Source organism: Bubalus bubalis, chromosome 6 (assembly GCF_019923935.1).
Source record: "Bubalus bubalis isolate 160015118507 breed Murrah chromosome 6, NDDB_SH_1, whole genome shotgun sequence".
NCBI classification, from domain to species: domain Eukaryota; kingdom Metazoa; phylum Chordata; class Mammalia; order Artiodactyla; family Bovidae; genus Bubalus; species Bubalus bubalis.
Window position 1 is genome coordinate 83,693,452 of NC_059162.1, and position 8,718 is coordinate 83,702,169.

General features: G+C 41.4%; 1 pseudogene; it reads right to left on the bottom strand.

Moving 5' to 3' along the window:
- Positions 1–4,731: 4,731 nt before the first annotated feature.
- LOC123334263 lies at positions 4,732–5,064 on the bottom strand (annotated as a pseudogene).
- Between the last annotated feature and the right edge of the window lie 3,654 nt (positions 5,065–8,718).

An 8,718-nucleotide genomic window follows, 5' to 3' on the forward strand; every position in this document is an offset into this window, starting at 1 on the left:
GAGGGTAAGGGGTGTGTTATATTACTTTATAAAGCCTTCTCAAATTCTGCCCATCTTCTTTTGCTCCCCCCATTTTTCCCCTTTCCTTTTCTTCCTTTCTTTGTGTTTCTTTGCCTGCCAAGTTCTGTGAGGTTCTGAATCACAAAAAAACAGATCACCTCACATAAATCTGAAAAGCCAGGTTCAAACAGGAAATGTAAGCAGGAAAATTTCAGGCGATTGTCTCGAGATAATCCAAGACAAAGTTCTGCCTTTTGCCTGGTTAACATAATAATCTGGGTTTCTTTGCCTGAATAATTAAGTCTAATTCTTCATTACTCTCCTCATCTGTGCCAGAGGAGAAAGATGGTGAGTTCATGGTATTTGGAAATTATAGATCAGAAAGAAATGCTTACAAAAGATATAAACCCTTTGGAATTACTTGTAGTAAACACATTTTAAAAAGAAACTATTAAAAATTCTCATTGTAAAAGGCTGAGAAATAACCATGTTCATTCTTTGGTGAGTATCTCTCGTTTATTTTCTATAATTTTGCTTCTTATGTTTAAACATAAATACGTCATACTTTACAACTTGCCTTTTTCAGCTTCTAATATGCTTAGAAATTGTTCATATCTGCACATGGATGAAGTTGAACCATATGAAATTGCTATATTTGTAGATCTAAACAGGAAGGAATTAGCAGTTTTATGTAGTTAACATAATATATCTGCTTCAATATTTTAATGGCTACATAGTATTGTATTGTATGGTTGTATCATAATTTAAAAAAATCATCCCCCTATTGATGGATATTTAGGTTATTTCCATTTTATTTTCCTAAAACAAACAGAACTGTAATGAATACACACACATATGTAAATGTATACATATACACACATGTATTTTTTGTGTGTATATCTTTACAAATAAATGTATATAAGTATATATATGTGTGTATGTTTCTTGGTGTATATATGTGTATGACATCTTTGTGTATATATGTGCATGTTTCTTTGTATGCATGTATAAAGGGGTTTACACATTTCAGATTGTGATCATTATTGCAAAGTGTCCTCTAAAATGACTTGTAACAACTTAAACCCTCTAGAATGTGCTTTTCCCCCTACACTTTCAATAATCTGATGGGTGAGTTGGTCTTTTTGAAATATTCTGAAATTAGTTATTTTATTAAGTAAAAAAAATGTAAGGAAGACCTACCATGTGCCCAGCTCTGTGCTAAACTTGAGGTCAATATGTGCATCATTAGTATGGGCACTGCCCTCACAGTGTGTGTGTGCTGACCGGTGAAATGGCTGATGTGCACACACATACAGTGGCAATGATTTTATTGTCATAATTGCCAATCATCTCTAGCAAGAGTAGCTGAAAATACGCCAACTGCCTATGCTGAGGGTCCACTGGAGTCAGACAGAACAAGTGTTATTCCAGCTCTGCCACTTACCAATTTGCATAACCTGAATTTACTTGTAAAATGGAGATAATAGTAGTAGTGCCCTACTGTTAACAGTAGTATGTTAGTAGAGTGTTGTGAAGATTAAATGTATAATATAAAGCACAGCACCCAGGCCTTAGTAAGGACTCTGCAAAAGTTAGCCACTGCCATTTGCCTTCATTTCAAGAGCAGCAGCTTCTTGTGTCTATTGCTATCCCCCTTCTAATGTGGCATTAAATACTGAATAAAAAGGATCTCTTATGTGGTGTGTCTAGCCCTGGGGAGACAGGGACTATCGCTCCTCTCATTCTGAATGCTGTACTTCTATTACTACATCCTGGTTGCTAAGGTTTCTACTCTAAGGTTATCTTATTCTAAGAACTTTAAACATTGCCTGTCTCCTCAAGCAGAGGAATTTCTAACTGCTATTTTGCAAAACTCCAATTCTTTAAAAAATTTTTAAACTTTTAATTTTATATTGGAGTACAGCCAGTTAACAATGCAGTGAGAGTTTCAGGTGGACAGCAGAGCAGCTCAGTCGTACATATGCATGTATCCGTTCTCCCTCAAACTCCCTTCAAAATCCCCAGTTCCTGAGGAAAAATGGGCCTTTTCAATTACCAGGGTATTTTATTATTTTTTTGGCCACACCCTATGGTGTGCAGGATCTTCGTTCCCTGACCAGGGATCAAACCTGCACCTCCTTGCAGTGGAAGCTCAGAATCTTAACCACTGGACCACCAGCAAAGCCCTCAATTACCAGTGCATTCTAAAAGGAAGATGGAAAGGGATGACCCTGTAGATATTTTTAACCAAAACAGAATGGTGCAAAGTTAAACCATGGAGACATTTACCCATAACAGACAAATTTCCTGCATCTATTATTAATGTTTTGGCAAATACTGTTTTCTTCCAGATATGTAAATTTTGTGTTTACTATGGTAGCATAAGCAGGTGGGTGGAAGAGCACCTGGTCCATTATGCACTACAATGAAAGTACCATGAAAGTCCATAAACATGCAGCCTCCTTCTCCAGGACATTTATTAAATCTGCTCCAATTAGTTGCTTGTTCGATGCTTAGGTGGTTGCAGCAACTGCTGCTCAACAGAAATTGTGAGAAAAGATCAGAGAAATGTCAACAGTTGACAAGCTAACAAGAGGCCATTGTCCCCACTGGAAACTCAAGGGGAAGGACTTGGGTGCATATAAATAGCCTTTGGAATGAGGCACCTCGATCAACTGCTGAGGATACCCTGACAACAGGGACAGGTCTGGATTGACAAGAAGCAGCGAGGACACTGCTAAAATGCCACTCAAACACAGGGTTGAAAGCATCTAGCACACTCAGACCTGAGGTTGATTGTGTTGGGATTCCATTGCCATAATTATTTGTAATCAGTAAGTGGCTCACAGGCTACCTAGAATAGGCTGCTTGTTCTCTCCCCAAGGGTCCTAACCTAGTGAGAGTCAGTGGACTCCTTTGACCATCAATGGAGTTCTAGTCTGTTTTCCCAGAAAAAGAATCCTAGGATGTATAAATACCTAGGATTTCACACATAATCTCTGAGGCTTCATAGATGCCCCAGAAGCTCCAAGGGTCCTGGATTAAGAAACCCTGCTTTAGGGGCTTCCGTGGTGGCTCAGATGGTAAAGAAACCCTGCTTTGTGCTCTTTTTTTCTCTTTAAATCCTTAACTCCCAGCAGTGAACTGATACTTTTTTCTTTTCAGAATGGATGTCTACTGGTCTACCCTACATTTCCAGAGTCTAGCCTTCCTTCAAGCCCAGTTCTTGTTCATACCCTGGTGCTCTGAACTTTTAGGGCACTTGCAGTTGGTAACAACTTAGTACCCAGTTATATCTAGGACGTCCTGAGTCTATCACTCACACAGCATTGAGATATTCATCCAGTCGACACATATTTAATGAGTGCCTACTATGCGCCAGGCAATGTTCCCAGCCGATGATTATATTAACAGCAGGATCACATAACACAACTTGCCAACTTCCCCACTAGACTATGTGTCCTCAGTGGCAAGGACCAGATCTCCTACCTTGCCACATCTTTTTCTTTCTCCTTATTTCCAGTCATCAGCAAAGGCTCTGTTCCAATGTCCTCTCTTCTGTGCTGGGTTAGGAAATCTTCTTGAGTACTCTCTGGCATCCTGTGATTACCATGTTAAAACTTCTCGGCATAATTTTGAAGTCATCTGTTTCCATGCCTGTCTCTCCCACTGTGTTTTCATCCAGGGCAGGGTCTTATATCCAGTAGCCTGGAGCCTGGAAATGGCGAAACTCAGTAAATATTTGTTGAATATCTGAGCTTTCACTCACCTCCAGGCCTTCGAACATGCTGTTCTCTCTATCTGAAATATTCTTCCTCCTTTATTGTTTGCAGATTCTTATCAGCTTAAACATCGCTTCCTCAGGAAAGCTTTTTTTTTTCATTCCTAGGTGAAGTTAGGTCCCCTCGCAAAATGCTCTCCCTAAGACTTTGAACATCTTCCTTGTTTAATATTTATATTCCTTGTTAGAATATCAGCTTCATCAGGGCAGGGATCATGGCTATCTTATTTTCCTAAGAAAAGTGAAAGTGTTAGTTGCTCAATTGTGTCCAAATCTTTGTGACCCCATGGACTGTAGCCTGCCAGGTTCCTCTGCTCATAGAATTCTCTAGGCAAGAATACTAGAGTGGGTCGCCATTCCCTTTTCCAGGAGATCTTTCTGACCCAGGGATTGAACCCATGTCTCCTGCATGGCAGGCAGATTCTTTACTTTCTGAGCCATCAGGAAAGAACCAAGACATTGTATAGTCCTTTACTATTCAAAGAGTGGTTCAGGGACCAACTGCACTGGCATTCGCTGGGAGCTTGCTAGAGATGTATAGTCTCAAGCTTTACCCCAGACCCATGAAATCAGAATCCCCAGGTGATTTCCATATACATTAAAGCTTGAAAAGCTGTAGTCTATTCCAAATACACTCAATAAATATGTACCAAATGAATAATAAGCATTGAACTGAACAAAATGGAACCAATTCAGCCTTGCTACTGCTGTTGTCTAGCACAAAGCCTGGCTCAAATTAGGCACTCAGCAGGTGTTTAAGGAACAAATACTGTCTTCTATTCATCCATCTTCACTGTGTTTTCTTCAACTAGCTTATAAGCCGAAAGTTGGGGTCCAGGGTCCTATTTTGACCCTTTTTCTTTTTTTTAAGTTGTGAAACTTTATCGAGAGATAGTTAACAGCAAATTTCCAACATAAGAACAGCATGCTTGGTTTCAGTCTGTCTTTGTTTAAATTGTGGTTGTCCCTTCACATGCTTCTGGCATCTTAATGGGCTCTAGACTTGGTAGACTCTCCTCCTTGACATTAGGACCACCTTTGGGCTTATCCACAGTCTTCAACAGAGCCAGTGCCTACTGATCAGCTTCCATAACAGGCCCTTGAGCAGGTGCCCCTTCATCTTCACTGTCCTGAGCAGGTATAATATCCTAACTCTCAGTTGCTGGTTTCCCTAGTTGAGATTGTTTATCACTGGGCTGCTGAGCAACCAGAGGTCCAACTGGCTGGAAGACTGTCCATCATTTCCATGCAGAGTTGGATCTTGTGTTTACATGCCCACTCATATTTTCCAACTTACTCCCCGGCCATATTGCTATGAGGATCTACTGGCTGAGTTTCATTCAATAAGGAAGAATCAGGATGGCAGGAACATGACCTCCCTGGCATAACTATTGTTGGCCTTTTTTTCTTATCTCTGTGTCTTCTAGTTCTATGCCATATGCATAGAGAGTAGTCAATAAAGACTTGAAGCTAGTCTGATACTTCAAGGTTAAGTAATACATCATCCACTGGATTGGATTCAAGCTAACTATTTTGAAGGGCGGGATACATGTAAAGTGATTAGGGACATTTCCAGTTGTTTGACACCCTCAAGCCTGAAGAGCTGTGCTTTTAGTCTTATTCCTCATCTCCATATGGAACATCCCATGTACGGTAACAAAATGGAGAGGCCATAGCAATGAGAACTTTGGTTTCTGGCTTTCCCTGTTTTCACAGGACACTGTTTGGTTTGAAGAGGCCTAATAATGCCACTTGGGGAAGTGGCATCAGCAGTAAGGAATCCACCTGCAATGCAAGACGCAGGTTCAATCCCTGGGTCAGGAAGATCCCCTGGAGGAGGGTATAGCAACCCACTTCTTGCCTGGAGAATCCCACGGACAGAGGAGCCTGGTGGGCTAGAGTTCATAGGGTTCAAAGAGACACAACTGAAGCGACTCACCATGCATACACGCACAGTGACGCCACTTATACAAGCAAAAACAGCGAAACAGATCCTTCCGAGTAGTACGTTTTCGTATAACTGTCTCTTCCAGATTTTCTCCAGTAAAAAACATGTGCCTTTTGGCATTTGGTCTTAGTATTAGGACAACTTACAAACTATGGGCAAAGGCTTTGTATCACTTCAGTTGCTCAGTCGTATCCAACTCTTTACGACCCCATGAACCGCAGCACGCCAGGCCTCCCTGTCCATCACCAACTCCCAGAGTTTACCCAAACTCATGTCCATTGAGGTGATGCCATCCAACCATCTCATCTTCTGTCGTCCCCTTATCCTCCTGCCTTCAATCTTTACCAACATCAGGGTCTTTTCAAATGAGTCAGCTCCTCGCATCAGGTGGCCAAAATATTGGAATTTCAGCTTCAACATCAGTCCTTCCAATGAATGTTCAGGACTGATCTCCTTTAGGATGGACTGGTTGGATCTCCTTGCAGTCCAAGGGACTCTCAAGGGTCTTCTCCAACACCACAATTCAAAAGCATCAATTCTTCAGTGCTCAGCTTTCTTTATAGTCCAACTCTCACATCCATATATGACTACTGGAAAAACCATAGCCTTGACTAGATGGACCTTTGTTGACAAAGTAATATCTCTGCTTTTTAATATGCTGTCTAGGTTGATCATAACTTTCCTTCCAAAGAGTAAGTGTCTTTTAATTTCATGGCTGCAGTCCCCATCTGCAGTGATTTTGGAGCCCAAAAAAATAAAGTCAGACACTGTTTCCCCATCTATTTGCCATGAAGTGATGGGACCAGATGCCATGATCTTCGTTTTCTGAATGTTGAGCTTTCAGCCAACTTTTTCACTGTCTTCTTTAACTTTCATCAACAGGCTCTTTAGTTCTTCTTCACTTTCTGCCATAAGGGTGGTATCATCTGCATATCTGAGGTTATTGATATTTCTCCCCGCAATCTTGATTCCAGCTTGTGCTTCTTCCAGCCCAGCATTTCTCATGATGTACTCCGCATATAAGTTAAATAAGCAGGGTGACAATATACAGCCTTGACGTACTCCTTTCCCAATTTGGAACCAGTCTGTTGTTTCATGTCTACTTCTAACTGTTACTTCCTGACCTGCATACAGGTTTCTCAAGAGGCAGGTCAGGTGATCTGGCATTCCCATCTCTTTCAGAATTTTCCACAGTTTATTGTGATCCTCACAGTCAAAGGATTTGGCATAGTCAATAAAGAAGAAATAGATGTTTTTTTTGGAACTCTCTTGCTCTTTTGATGATCCAGCAAATGTAGGCAATTTGATCTCTAGCTCCTCTGCCTTTTCTAAAACAAGCTTGAACATCTGGAAGTTCACAGTTCATGTGTTGCTGAAACCTGACTTGGAGAATTTTGAGCATCACTTTACTAGCATGTGAGGTGAGCGCAATTGTGCGGTAGTTTGAGCATTCTTTGGCATTGCCTTTCTTTTGGATTGGAATGAAAACTGACCTTTTCCAGTCCTGTGGCCACTGCTGAGTTTTCCAAATTTGCTTTGTAGAAACAGGCATATTGATACATAAGATTAGGCTATTTTTTTTTAATTAGATGAAAATAAAACTTGTATTTAAACATTATATTAATGCATCTAGTAATACTCTTGATGTTTCAGGAGAAGACTGCCCTGAATTCAACTCAGATACTTCTTGAGCACCTCTTAAGTTTGGTGGTACAAATTCAATCTTTGATCTTGAGGAGTTCTAATCTAGAGAGTAGATTGGGTCCTGAATTTTTAAAAAAATATTTATTTATTTATTTGGCCATGTCGGGTCCTAGTTGCTGCACGTGGGGTCTTCATTGTCACATGCAGAATCTTTCCCTGTGGCACACAAACTCTCTACTCATGGTGCGTGGGCTCAGTAGCTGTGGTGCATGGCCTTAAATGCTCTGTGGCAAGTGGGATCTTAGTTCTCTGCCTAGGGACCAAACCTGCATCCCCTGCATGCAAGGCAGGTTCTTAACCACTGGACCACAGGGAAGTTCTCTGAATTTTTTAAGAAGTCTATTTACTAGGCTGTCAGATCTAAGAGACTATGGCTAGAATTTACATTTGCTCAATGCTGTGGGACTTTAAAAGGAAGAATTGGAACTCCGGAATCCTGGAGCCTTTTATCCTTAAATTGTAGATCACAAACTTTCCCAACGAGTTTAAAGATTATCCCAAGATGGAGAGTTACCATGAAATGACTGGGCATCAAAAGCCGTGGAAGTCTCTCCGACTCTTCCCCTGCCTGCTCTGTGAGAGTTTCCACCATCTCAACTCCTTCCAGATAAACCTGGACATTTTCAAGGATGTTCTCACATGTACTCTACCTCTTGGTTCTTGGCTACTCAGTGATGGCCACCATTTTGGTTCTATCCTTCTCTAATTTTTTGCAATGAATCTTTCATGACAAAACTGGTGCCCTGGGTGACCAAAGACACTCTAGTTGCAGGTCATGAAGAGCCCACCCAGCTGCTGGTGCCAGCTGGTGTGTATGGCCATGCCTCTGTCAGCACCTCCACTGATTTCTAATGCTGCCACCCACTCTGTCTGCAGATACGGTCAACACCTTTCCTCTCCTTCCCTGGCTGTGGCCAAAAGGCTCTAAAACAAAACCAGAGCACACACCTGGATCCAGTTAGCCATCTGCTCAGGAGCCAAGTAAACAAGGAATTTCTGAGTCACAGCCTTTCTACTCCCCACTTCATGTCTTCTGCTTGCTACCTCATCAGCCAGGAGAGGCTTGATGTGAGAAGCTCGATCTTTGTTACAGACATTCCCATTTTGCTCTCATTTACCGCCCTCCTGGGGGGAACCAATTTAACTCCAAATAAATTAAGGGACTGTATTGTGTAAGTGTGTTTGTAATAAGGCATATGCCTATGCTCCCCACACCTCCAAAATTAGCCCAGAGAAACACTCCCTTTCTCCCTACAGTCAGCTCTGTCGGCCAAGGAGGAGCGCA